General features: G+C 41.7%; 1 protein-coding gene across 2 annotated transcripts in view; it reads left to right on the forward strand.

Moving 5' to 3' along the window:
- Window positions 1-13,669, forward strand: part of LOC147032852 (3',5'-cyclic-AMP phosphodiesterase 4C-like) — a 638,164-nt gene that overhangs the window by 29,910 nt on the left and 594,585 nt on the right. The window lies entirely within an intron of this gene.

A 13,669-nucleotide genomic window follows, 5' to 3' on the forward strand; every position in this document is an offset into this window, starting at 1 on the left:
TTTCAGGAATGAAAGCAGGAAATATGAAGGAGGTGGGTTTGGGCCGGATTAGCGGGGGCAGAAAAGATCGTGGTTTTGGATGGGGGAAGATAAGAGGTGGTGGTGAACAGCTGTTTTGAAGACCTGGAGGGAAGAATGGGGTTGAAGAGAATGTGGGAGTTTATTCCAAAGGCGAGAAAAAAGAGGAATGAAAGAGTGAAGGTGAGCAGTGATCCTTGGTTTTGGTAGTTTAACCAGAAGGGGTTGCTGGCGGACCTTGAGCGCCTTGTGGAAGTATGGGTGGGACAGATAGCAGACAGAGCGAGGGGGGGGGGGCGGAGAGGAGGCAGTAGAAGACAGAAAGACCACTGACCTGCCTGCGCTGAGAGAGTGAGAGACCCAAAGACTCAGCCTCACCATGGGAGATGCCAATGATCCTAAATGCCTTGATTTCCACAGCATGAAGCCAAGAAAGGTGGGAGCACCAGCCTGGAGGGGAGAGCAGTACTCCATCAGGCTGCTGATGAAAGCTTTGTACGTGGTCAGGAGTTCAGGTGTACCAAGGAAGGACTCTGCATGATTGAGGATGCCCAATCGGCGATTGGCTTTGGAGGCCAGCTTGGAGATGATTGCTGGAATGAGAGCATTGCTCTCATTCCAGCAATCTTAATGCAATAAGCCTAGTATGACTGGTTTTGCAGTTCCAGAAAGGTGTGCATACATTGTTTATCACAGTGCTGAATTTTAGAAACAAAACAACACAACTTTAAGCTCTGATTAACAATATGGGTGCGTATCATGCACCAACTTCGCCCAGCATCGGCGCTCCTGAAATTGCAATGCAATGGTTGTGGTAGTTTGTGTTGTTTCTATTGGTTTGGTCTATCCTGTGAGAGTGCGGGATTTGAGGTCACATTTTATTCCACTTTGTGAGCACATCGACCCAGTGGCAGTCTTGTGCTCTCAAGGCCATGTATGGAATTCTAATTTTGGCTACATTTATGGTACTTAGGACTTACTTTACTAAAGGCTATGCTTGTGTGTGGTGGAAGAATGGGATGACGGTTTGGGAGTGGGGAGGGGGGGGAGAGTGGACAGATGCTAGTATCCAAGGAACTTGTTGAGCAATGAAGGTACCATATGTTTTGAGTTCTCTCTTACTTTTTACTATTTACAGATAGATACTGAGCTATAAACTTTGATTATAGAGATTTATATTCAAGATAGATCAGAGGTATGGGTTGAGGTGTCTGTGTATATCTTGTAGCTTCATCTTTAATGATTATTTGCATTTAAAATTGAACGTTACTGAACAATTGGAACTGTACTATGGAAGGTGATGCTGGTATACTAGACTCAAAGTGGCCTGTTCATGCCTGAGATACCTTGTTACCTTGTACAGTGTTACAAAGGAAGTAGATTTACGAGAAACAATACAGGACTTTCAAAATTACGTATCAATGCTAAATGAGGCCTTTTGCATACGTGCTGTATATGTGTGTTTTCAGTGACTCGCTTCTGCTTGCCAGGCACTCTTAACCTACCATTGCCAGCGTGACATCTGTGATTTAAATCCCCTTATTAACTTAATTTTCAGCATTGAAATGAGAGTGGCAATTAAAAAATTGTTAACCACAATTGTTCTGTTCCTGAATGCAAATCAGACTCATGGAAACAGAGGAAATATGGGAAATATCTGGGGATGAGAGGTTCTTTTTTGTATACATAGTTGAGGCTCGTCGAAGAGTTAGTACGAGTACACTGAAGGGACCAGGAGTACATTGAACGGTTTTATCCTTCGGCGAGGGTAATAAATTGAATTTGCTGCAGGTCGATTCCAATCAAGTTGTGGAGACATCTCAAGTATGATCAAAGGAAATTTGATGCACCTGAGCCCAATTTGGAGTGCAATAGCAAAGGGGTCGATACTTTTTGACACAACACATTTCAGCTTTTCATTTTTCATTAATTTGCAAATAATTCAAAAAAAGAATTCCATTTTGACATTATGGGGTTTATGTGTCGATGAGTGACAAAAAAGTTCTCAATTTAATCAATTTTACATTCAGGCTGTAACGCAACAAAATGTGAAAAAGTCAAGGGGTGTGAATACTTTCTGAAGGCACTGCACATGTGATAAAATATCCTTTTTTCGGGTGTTTCATTTCATCTTACATCCTCATTGAGACTTGCAGACAAACATGTAATACAGTATGTTTGTGAAGTACAACCTGCTGTCTTTTGATTAAACTCGTCAAAGAAGTGATGGGTCTTCTATATTACACTGTGGACCAAAACCCAATGCCCCACCCCCCAACATGCTCCAACCCCCGTTCCTCCCTCCTCGCTCCAACATTTTGTTGTCTTCCTTCCTCTGCAGTTGCTTTGATTGAATCTTCAGCAGGAAGGGCTTGACATTTGATGTTGATATGTATTTTATCCTTGACTTTCTTTCTCGACTTATTACATGCAAGACAAACAGTGGAAGGGAATAGTATAGTGGAATTTTCTGCAGTGTCTGACATCGTCATTTTTTTAGTCTTGAGGTTGAATGCTCGATCTTGCATTTCTCATGTTTTCTTATCAGAATATTTGAGATGTTTGTGGAGTTGTTAGAACACCAATCTTGGTTTCAGTGTAATTTTCAAAACGTGGTTTAAATGATGTCACAGGTTTCATGCAATCTCTCATTTGGTTTCCCTCTCTTCTGTCTGATTTCTTTGCGATTTTGGATGGTTTGGAAGCTTTCAAATGTAAGTGGTCGTATTTTCTTCTCTGATTTATTAGTGATAAAACGAATGATGCCATATCAACTGGGATTTGGTGTAAGATTTCACTGTAGACTTTGAGCTGTATTTTAATTGGAGTGGCTTTTCATCAGACGGCTGTCTTGGGGCCATGATGATTCACCTTCCATTGACAACTGAAAAAAAAAACACCAAAAATAGATAGAATCTTATTGTGTGTTGGACGCATTTACAATACCAAAGCTGTTAAACATGTTACCATGAAACTTCAATACACTGTCTTTATTTCCATTACATGACATAAATCAATGATATGAACTTTATTTTCATGGTACACAAAAACCTTATGCAATAACTGCCAGGATTATTTCGCGAGTTTCAAAAATAACTGTAACTGAAAAAGTAAAATGCAGCAACAAAGTAAATGAAAGGCACACAGCAGCAAATTAACTGAGCATATGAAATACACATTCAGCTGCAACATAAAATAAATTAATTAAAACTGAACAACAATTTGTTCCCGATGTCTTTGCAAGTTTTGTCGATCATTCCATAAAAACTAAAAAATGAAAACGAAATGTTTACACAAATTTCAAATGCAAAACATTCCACTCACCTCAAGATAATTCTTTTTGCTGTCATCTAAAAAGCCCTGAGGTTGAAAAGTACCGGTATCATGTGTGCACATAATTTGTATTCTCTCAATGTAAATGACGGTGTGTGTGTGTGTGTGTGTGTGTGTGTGTGTGTGTGTGTGTGTGTGTGTGTGTGTGTGTGTGTGTGTGTGTGTGTGTGTGTGTGTTTGTGCATCTCCTTTATAACTCCAAAACCATGAAACCTAGCAGCCCCAAAATTTCCGTGCATACAAAGAGAACTCCAAGGTGGTGCACGAATGAAAACTGGGTGTTTGGGTTAATTAAAACACCCCTTTTGAAGATAATTAACGGTCTTATTTAATTATATCCTTTATCAAGGCACATCCTCGGTCACCTCACTCTCGATGGGGTCTTAATCCGCCATTTTGTTTGGCCTTTACTTCTTACAGGCCACAATGGTTTGTTAACGATATAGCGCTCAAAATGTTTTTTTTTCTCACTTTCCTCACTCATATCATCAAATGCCTCATCAACATACCTACAATTTGCTCTATGCATCGCTTTTGTGTTTTAGTTTTCAAATGAGAAGCTTGGAGCGATTTCATGCATTATATGATGCGATTTTCCACAATCTACTCTCACAGACTAATTAAAGTATATCATCGAAATATAAGTGCTGTTTTGAGGATCACATCATGTGGACTAAACATCTCGAAATCTGGAGTGAAATCTGAAAATATTAAGAAAGTGGTGATTTTTATAACTAAGTGTATTTGCAGTATTTAAGCGAAGGATTAAATTTAACATTTTCTGCTGTTCATACGATTATATTTAGTGAAGAAAAGATCAAGTAATGTGCAGGAAGTGGTGTTTAGTTTTTTGCAGGTGTGTGCCATTACCAGTTAGCTTGCAATCACTTGCCAAGCCAGCCATTCCTTATCAACCATTTTGTTGGACTGCTTGCTTGAGTGCTTAAGCCACTTGCCAAGCATCCTACAGTTGATAGCAGTGCAGTTCGTGTCCCAATCAGGATGTACAGTTGGCAGTTGCTACAAGGTAGAGGTACATAGATGCTACGCATGGACGTGGTTCAGATGGGTGGATTTGGATCTGTAAAGGGTCTCTCCGTGGGTGTGTGTGCATGCCTGCATGCTTGGTTATGGGCGCCGTAGTGGCAAAATTTCATCCCACATCTTATGATGATGATGGGTGGTGGAGGTTTTAACTTTTAACCTCAGCAGCATATGAGTGATCATGTTTACCCTCGCTGAAAGATTCAGAGAGAGTGTTGCATTTGGGTTTGTTTGTTTGTCTGTCTGTCTGTTTGTCTGTCCACACAGAACTTTCGTGTTTTTCTCCGCAACCGCTTGTTGGACTGAGACGAAATTTTCACCATTGGTGCGACTACTCATGTAGAATGTTTTAATGACAATTATGTCATATATCATGTGGTGTGGCAGCCATATTGGAAAAAACAAAAACTTTGGACCTCTGTATCTCTGAGAAAAACAATAAACCTCACCAAGGAAAAAATTGAAACTTGACACATAGCAAGTACTTCTCATGGGGAATGAGTGTGATTTTTTTTTATGACATCATAGGTGCCCTCGTTATGATGTAATAAGTATGAAAAGTTTTGAGGGTCATCTATGGATAAAATGGTACACAGAAAAAAATTTCATGATGTCATCGGTCACGTGATTCGGCAGCCAGACTTTTTTTTTAAAAAACCTTCAAAGATATTCTTCTCTGAAGTGGCTGAACAGATCTTGGCAAAATTTTCTACGTATGGCCGCCTGTCCATGAGGAACAAAACGTTCACACATATGATGTCATTGGTCACATAGTTTGGCAGCCATATTCCATTTACCCTAAAACCCATAAAAAAAATCTTCTCCAGAATGGCCGGACAAATCGAGGGGAAACTTCGCACAAGTGTTCCCCCAAGCCATGTGTGTACAAGTGGCACATAACAAGTAATCCTCATGGGGAATGTGTGGTATTTTTGTGATGTCATTTTCATAGGTGCCTTCGTAATGACATAATTGCATATGTAGAATGCTATATCCAATCAGTATAAAAATTTTGAGGGTCATCTAGGGATAAAATGGTCCACAAAATTTTTTTTTGATGCCATCAGTCACGTGATTCGGCAGCCATATTGTTTTTGTTTTTTTTAACCTTCAAAAAATCTTCTCTGAAATGGCTGAAAAGATCGAGGCGAAACTTTACACATATGACCGCCTATCCATGAGGAACAAAAGGGTCACAGATATGACATAATAGGTCACATGGTTTGGCAGCCATATCGGACTTACCCTAAAACCTATAAAAAATATACCACTCAAAAGAAGTCCTATCGAGGGTTTGCAATCTCTGAATTATCTTTTTAACAAGAAAATCCAACACAGGTGGAGGCCATTTTCTTGTTTCATTTGTCCTCATGACTGTTTCTAAAGCAATTGGTTATTTTATATGAATCAGGTGTGCTGTAGAAAGGTTATGTTGTTTCTATTTGTGAGTTTCAAAGCAAAATATTGTTGCGGATCTGGGATCGGGGGAGAAGACCACCAGGGGTGGACTACCTCGAGTTCTCACTGGAATCGCAGGCCGTCACTCATGAATAAATCTATGTTGTGGCAGATCGATAATCAACTGTAAATGCCATTAAGTTGACCACGTGACTTAGGGTCCTCTGTCTAAGTCCGTTTACCTAAAGGTCATGTGATCTCATTACCGGGGAACACGCCCTCGGTACGTACTTGCTTAAACCAGATCACTTACCAGATCAGATGCAGCCGAGCAGAACTGCTAAGCACGTACTGGCTATAAAACAGATCGTTGAGGAATAACGTCCCAGTTAAACTAGGGTGCGGGCCATGCTGGATCAATGAAAGGAAACACGAAAATGAGCTAACATTTCTATACAATGCATTTATTTAATACAAAAGTGAGGAAAGGTATGTGGCACAGTGAATGTGGCTTTATTGTATGTGCAGCAGGGGATAGCAAGGAATTTGTGGGGTGCAGCAAAAGACAACAAACTTACAAAAGCAGACGCAGAGCAGGGTTATTCCGACTACCTTCTATCGTCTTACTTATTCTAAGACAGGTGCCATCACACACACGGAAAATTAAATAGTCAAGAAAGAGAGAAAAAGGTGAGGATAAGCACCCTTGAAATACCTGGCACTGTTGGCTGACAAACGTGGCCCAGTACACTTTGGGGGATGTAGGTGGGAAAGATACTGGTGTCTAAAATGTGGGAGTGGGAGGTGTGATGTATGCAACGTGAGGGGTGCGGTGTCGTGCGAGAGGAAAATGTGATTGCGTATCAGTTTTCCGTTCCTATCAGGAAACCAGCTAAAAAACTTGCCAACCTTGGCATGGCTTGGAGCTCCTCACTTAACATGGGAAGCGTGTGCCCCGAACGCACACCCCGGCCCCGAACGTGCGCTGATCATTATTGGTAGCAGACTCGCTCCTTCTCCCTCCTCTTTCTTTCCCCCTCCACCTCATCACCCACCCCTCTCTCCCCCACCCCTCTCTCTCTCTCCTCCCCCACCCCTCTCTCTCTCCCCTCCCCCACCCCTCTCCCTCACCCCTCCCCCACCCCTCTCTCTCCTCCCCCCCCATCTTTCTCTCTCTCCCCCCCACTCTTAGTATTCCCGTCAGCGAAGCGACAGGTGGTATTTTAGCATTCAGAATAATTGCTTGGTGGAGGACTGGGAGGATGACAATGAAAAAAAACTCCAAAATGAGGGATATAAATAATCTGACAGGAAAACCTTGACCCATTTATTGATATTGCAATAAATAAATTTTCTTCTTTAATGGCCGCAATTATTCCCACATTATCATGGATTTAGCCAGCATTAGATTGGCCCAAGTCTTTCATGAACCAGCTCGCCAGACATTATGTTCGACTAAGGTTGGGGCGGGAATTTAGAATTTGGTCATTGTACCGGTGATATCTTGCCCACTATATGCGAAGGACATGGTGGGATCTTTAACGTCCACCAACTAATTCCGGCAGACAGAACGCCTGTTTAACTTCCATCCGAGCACACACATCGATGAATTACCCTGTCTGTGAAACACCACGATGACAATTTATAGCTGGGCTGGTCCACATCTTCAGCTGTTCCAGGAAAGTTTTCACCCCTTCCCTATCAATCGCTTTGCAAGCCGCAAGCCAAGGCACTCAGAAAGTGGAGCACACAAGTGATGAAGGGCTGGGGTGTTCCGTTAGCAAGCGGCTTGCCGTCGCTTTCCAAGCCAGTCGTTCCTTTTCAATAGCTTTGCAAGTGGCTCATCTTGCCACTTGGCAAACGGAGCAAGCAATTAAGAGAGGAGTTTCGTTTTGTTAGCAAAAATGGCTGCCACAGTCGGATTCAAAACGATACTACAACCAATGAAGTAGTCAGAGGCACACCCTGTTCTGTATACTCATCATCTATATTATAAAAAGCCATTCAGGTCTGTCTGTCTTTGGAAAAAGTTACACTACATACTTATGTCTCTTAAATACGTACTGTTTGAATGTCACCTGCACCGTAACAACCTCTATTAATTGCATACTATATTGGAAACTACCTTTTCAACCTTTAGACTCCCATATAAATTTTAAGACTATCGAAATTTTAGAAGCCTTTAAGAATTTATATCCATTAGACTGGCCATTTGACCCTCTAAACTCATTCCATTAACCTTCAGACCCTTACACCCCTCAAGACCCCTTTGACCCTTTAAACTCTTTAGACCCCTTTTGACCCTAACTACTATTGGAACGTAGAGTACTACATACCCTTTACACCTTTAGAACCTTAAACACCCTTATAGATCCCCCTGTAGACCCTTTATACCCTTTGGACCTCTTTAACCTCTGAGCTCCTTAAGACCTTTACACCCTTTAGATACTTCAACATCCACTGCACAAACATCAAAAGAGTCTTCTTGCAATGTACAGAAGATACTTTTTTCAGCAAGTAAATGTGCAATCTCCACCCACCTAAAGGGTGGGTATTCTGCTCGTATTATTGAAACATGCATTTTATACTTTTATTGTTGCTTTTATTGTTCCAGACTTTCAGATCTACAAATGTGCAAAACCCCTCCACCCCTCCCCAAAATGCACAATTGTAGGGTCTATGTATAAGCTTGGCAGGGGACTCTTCCTTCTGCCTCCCCATTTCTTTATTTTTCTTGCCATCTTCCTTGTACTTTGGAGCTGTTAGTACTACGTTATATATATTGTGTACTACGTTATATTGTGTATATAGTTATATTGTGTACCACAATATAGTTATATTGTGTACTACGAACACAATATATTCCTTTGGGGAAGTTGTCACAGGAGGATTGAGTAAAATTGAAAACGATGGCCCAGACAGCATTTGCTGGAGTACCACGATAGCATTGTTTACATGGAGTCCACCATGTTATTAAGCAGTGCCGAGCACTCCACTCCATTGGAGTGCTTGTTTGAGTGCTTTTTGAATCGAGCAATTGCCCCTTGTCAAGTGGTTAGCAAGTCACTTGCTAACAGAACACACCCCGGGTGGCATGCAACCATATTCTGATGAGGTGCACTCAATAGTAACCAGAAAATACCACCACAAAATATCAATTGGGGTTGGGGGTGGTGGGTTTGGGGTTGGCCCACAGACCCATGGTCAACAATCTGTAACACACTACCCCACGCTGTCTTGAGAAAAAGGACATGGGCGGGGTTCACTAGTGGAAAATTTGATTTGTCTTGATGACGTAAATGCTGTAATATTTTGTCGAAGTACTGCTAAATTGAAGGGTTTTGAAAGTGTCAAAAAGACTGTTTGTGTGCTCCAGTGTTCAAGTATTACAAGGAAATTATGCAAATGAGGAGGCCGTTCGGCCCATCAAGCCTGCGCCATTCCAATACCAGGAGACCGACAGACAAAAGAAGTTTATAATTCAATTTAAAATAAAATAGAGATTTTAAAGGTCTTAGAAAACAAATTTTGGGAAGTTTCCCACCGCTGACGCAGCATCTTTCCACCACTATATTTAACACATTACATTAGTTATTCGTACTTGTTGTTTGCATCCTTTATGATGCCCTTAAAAACTATTTTTTACTTCTTTGTGTCCTCTATAACATCCTTAAAAATGGTAAGCTTCATGGTTGGAATAATTTTCTATTTTGTTTGACAGACAGAGTAAAAATATTATCTCACGTCTCTCTGTGCATGTTCGATCAGGAGAAATTCAGACACAGTAGGTTAAACTACAGATTCGTTTACCGATTTGTGCTCAAAATATAACATTAAATTTAAATTAAGTTGTTCATCGAGCATAAACTGACATTTGGAGACAGACGGACAGAAGTGAACCAATTGCTTAACCTGTGCTTTCACTTCATGGGCACAGTGTAACTACTGTATAGTGCATTCACACCGAGGGATTTTGCATGCTTGAGGGAAAAGTGCTGGGATGAATGAGATTTGGGAAGACTAACCAGATAGAGAGTAAATTTAATAGAAATTCACGATCGTTTGTGAACACAGCAATGGCCGAGGAACACGGGCTAGACAAAGGCACTCCCCAATGGGGGGTTTCCGAAACGCTCCATCACAGGTGCAGGATCATGTGGGTAACCAGACCTGGTGATATCATGGTAATTGAGCATCCGCTCTGAATCTGAGAGGTCAGTCGTTCCAACCTGACCCTGGCAATATCATACCAAAGACTTTAATGATGGTACATCTTGGCTCCTGCTTCCTTGCTTGGCACTCACCATTTAAAAAGGATAGAGCACGGACAAACCAACATAGGTTGGCAACCATTGCATGGGCTTAATGGGCCTAATGGCCACGTGCAATCACAGCGAAACTTTTGGTTGCTTTATGGGTTCCTAATTTATTTACTGCATTTTGTAACTGCTATTTGTTCGCAGAATGACTGATGTCTGTGGCAGACTTGAGTGGGTACCACCATTGTATATTAATTAGCTATTTAATTACCCCACACATGCGGAGTGAGAATCGGGGTTAAGTAATTTGTTCATGTCCGTCTCTGTCTGTCTGTCTGTCTTATTAGTTTACTCGCAGGGGTGCCTGTCATTGCCCGGTATATTTTTTGTAGGGACCGAAAAAACTTCCCTATACCCACTAATAAATGGGGTCAGGGATCATTTACTATTGCCTTTCACGTAGCGATAAAGGCTTAGGCGCTGTAGTGAGATTTTAAAATGGGCCGTCACAGTCGTCTATCCTACTCACAATCCTCTGAGATTTGCCGAAACCCCATGGAATTGCAACTGTCAAGTGGCCAAGACCATGATACCCGAAACCAAGAGGTTGTAAAATCAACTTCACACTTGGAGAAATGTACTGCACCCAACAGGGTGGTGACAAAGTCCTGTCCCCCCACCCCAAATCATCATCTACCCTGGTACGTTTCGTACATGTATATGTTCATGTTCATGTTCATGTTCATGTTAATATTTGGATTTTTATGATAAAAGTTTTGTGTATTCATAGTTTACAGTTATACCTCCCCTCTGGCCTGGTGCTCCTGCCTCTCACCTTTCTCAGCTTCACGCTGTGGAAACCAAGGCATTTAGGATAATTGGTATCTCCCATAGTGATGCTGAGTCTTTGGGCCTCACACTCTCACCACAGGCAGGTCGGTGGTCTTCCTGTCTTCTACTGTCTCCTCTCCGATCTCGCCCCCCCCCCGCTATGTCTGCGATATGTCCCCACCCCATATTTCCGCAGGTCGCTCAAGGTCCGCCAGCAAACCCCTTCTGGTACAACTACCAAAATCAAGAATTACTGCTCGCCTTCACTCTTTCATTCCTCCTTTTTCCCACCTTTGGAATATACTCCCACACTCAATTCAATCACATTCTTCCCTCCAGGCCTTCAAAACAGCTGTTTACCACCACCTCTTATCTTCCCCCATCCAAAACCTCGATCTTTTTACCCCCGTTAATCCACCCCAACCTCACCTTAAAATTCTCTGCTTTCCTTCCTGAAAGTCCCTGTGGTGTCCATCTTGTATACCCCGTGTTCCCTGCCCCGTCCCTCACCTTCCACAGATATAATGTCTCTGTTCCCCACTGTTTTGTCCTTCCCTCTCACACTCCTCTTGTCTCTTGCCTCCCTTGTTGTGCATTGTGTGTTAGCTCTCATACGAGCCTCAACAATGTATACAAAATAAAAATAAAATAAAAAAATACCTCATGTGTTCATTTTATTCATTTATCAGGTTCTGCAGAGGGAGTAACAGGACTTTGTAAACACTCTGAAGATTATTGGCAAAGAGGCATTGTAAAAGTGTCACCTTAAAAGTGAAATTACATGTTATTCATTGAAGGGATGCTCATGAATGTGCCGTTGATGTTTCTGGGTTAAGTTGAACCCCAATCTCTATATGTGGTACCGCTCAGGAAGATGTTCCGCCAACTTCATCTGCTTTCGGAAGAGGTTTATTTATATTTAAATGTCTGCTAATTTTTTTTTAATTTATATGTATGTGTACTTGAATATAAATGTCATTAAATCAAAAGTCTTCAGCACTATAAAGCGATTTAAATGTTTTATTTTTTTTATTTTTAAAGTCTCAAAACAAGACTTTTTTCAAATATTGTATTTCAAATTTTTTTTTTGTCGGCTAAAACACTCCCTGGCACTCACTGACAAACCCCTGAAGTTTTGCGAAGATCCGTTTGGCAGTCTCTGATAAAAAATGGCAACACACAGCCAAACGGCTCTCTTATGGAATAGATGATCGAGTTTATGATCGAAGAACAACTTATTTAAATTGAATGTTATATTTTGAACACTAGAAGTTCAAAACAAGTTCAAAAAAATTCAACAAAACCTTGAGTGCCCTGCAGAAATATGGGGGTGGGGGGGGGTGGGCATTAATAGGAAGACAAGCCTTTCGTTTTAACGTATTTTCACTTTGAATTCATCCCGATCGCACATGCCCAGAGATGAGTGAGATGATATTTTACTGTCTAAGGATGTCATAAAGGACACATACGACAGGCACAAATAACTAATGTCGTGTGTTCGGAAGGGTGATGTGACAGACACTGAGGAAAATGGCGGTAAAACACGTAATGAATTAATTTGTACAACTTTTACAATCTTTATTTTATTTAAATTGAATTATATAGGTGAACGCTGGAGAACACAAATCACCTTCTTATTACTTCCATTAACCTCCAGTTTTACAGAACGTACTGTGCATGTGTACTTCAATTTAAATAAGGGTGTTTGGGACTTCTTCTGGACTTCTTGAAAAGCACGAAACTTTCGGATTTTTTTTTTTTTTAACAATCATTGAAATCATTTTAAAATTAAAATTGAATTGACAATATCCAGACTTGACGACAGCACGTTCGTGAGTAAACTTTGACCTATATCGAGGTTCTAGCTTTGTTAAGACAGTAAATAAGGAGAACTTCAGGTGGTCTTTCACTTATTATAACAAAATATATACTTACTGTACTGTGCCTGAGTGGTGGGTGACTCCACCATTAGAATGTCCCAATTCCCAAACCTCATGGGATGTGGATTACCCCTGGGGTTACTCCCCATCGTTATGTTCACCTCTCTAAGTCCCGGAGATGCAATGATAGTGGATCGCAAGATCTTTCCAGAATTTCGTTCTTTTGTTACACTTTAACTCTCGAGCAAGTTCAACGTCCGCTCGTTTCCTGTTTGCGCGCGGTCCACGTGGTGAGGCACGCACGTGATGGCGAGCGCGCGAACAGACACGTGGTTCGCCAGGCTCGTAAATTCCTCCGCAAGAACCCAAGTTGCGGAGTCCGGGCGGTGTGTAACATGCTTGGAACGCCATCAGCAGCTGCTGTGTCGTGTGTGTGTGTGTGTGTGTGTGTGAGTGTGATCCTGGGTTTGACTTCCGGAAGGTTGGACCGCGTCGCCCGTGGGCTTCAAACCAACTCCACTGCTTTCGTGCGTCATTCGTTTGCCTGTGTTATCAAGTCTGAAGACGGCCTTTTTGAAGAATTGAAATAATATATGTCCATGCGTCATGCTGCCTCTGTTATTCTATGTGTGGTTGGCTCGGTTGCCTCTAGGATTTGGGGGAGCGCACTTATTTCCTTTGCAATAGTTTCAAGTCCGATCAGTTGAGATGAAGCAAGTTTCTTGAAAGGTCAAGTCTGGTGTGCTGATTATGATGTAGTTCATTAGTTACTCACGTCGTGCTAACTGGACTGTCGAGTGCTGTTGCAATAATGCTCGAGGTTGTACGGGGACCCCATGACCCGTGTAGCAGAGACGCACTTCACCGAATCCACGGCTGGCTTTGTTGAAATGTGCATTGCGTCAC

Source organism: Eptatretus burgeri, chromosome 2 (assembly GCF_056783735.1).
Source record: "Eptatretus burgeri isolate ZD-2024b chromosome 2, Ebu_testis_v1, whole genome shotgun sequence".
NCBI lineage: Eukaryota > Metazoa > Chordata > Myxini > Myxiniformes > Myxinidae > Eptatretus > Eptatretus burgeri.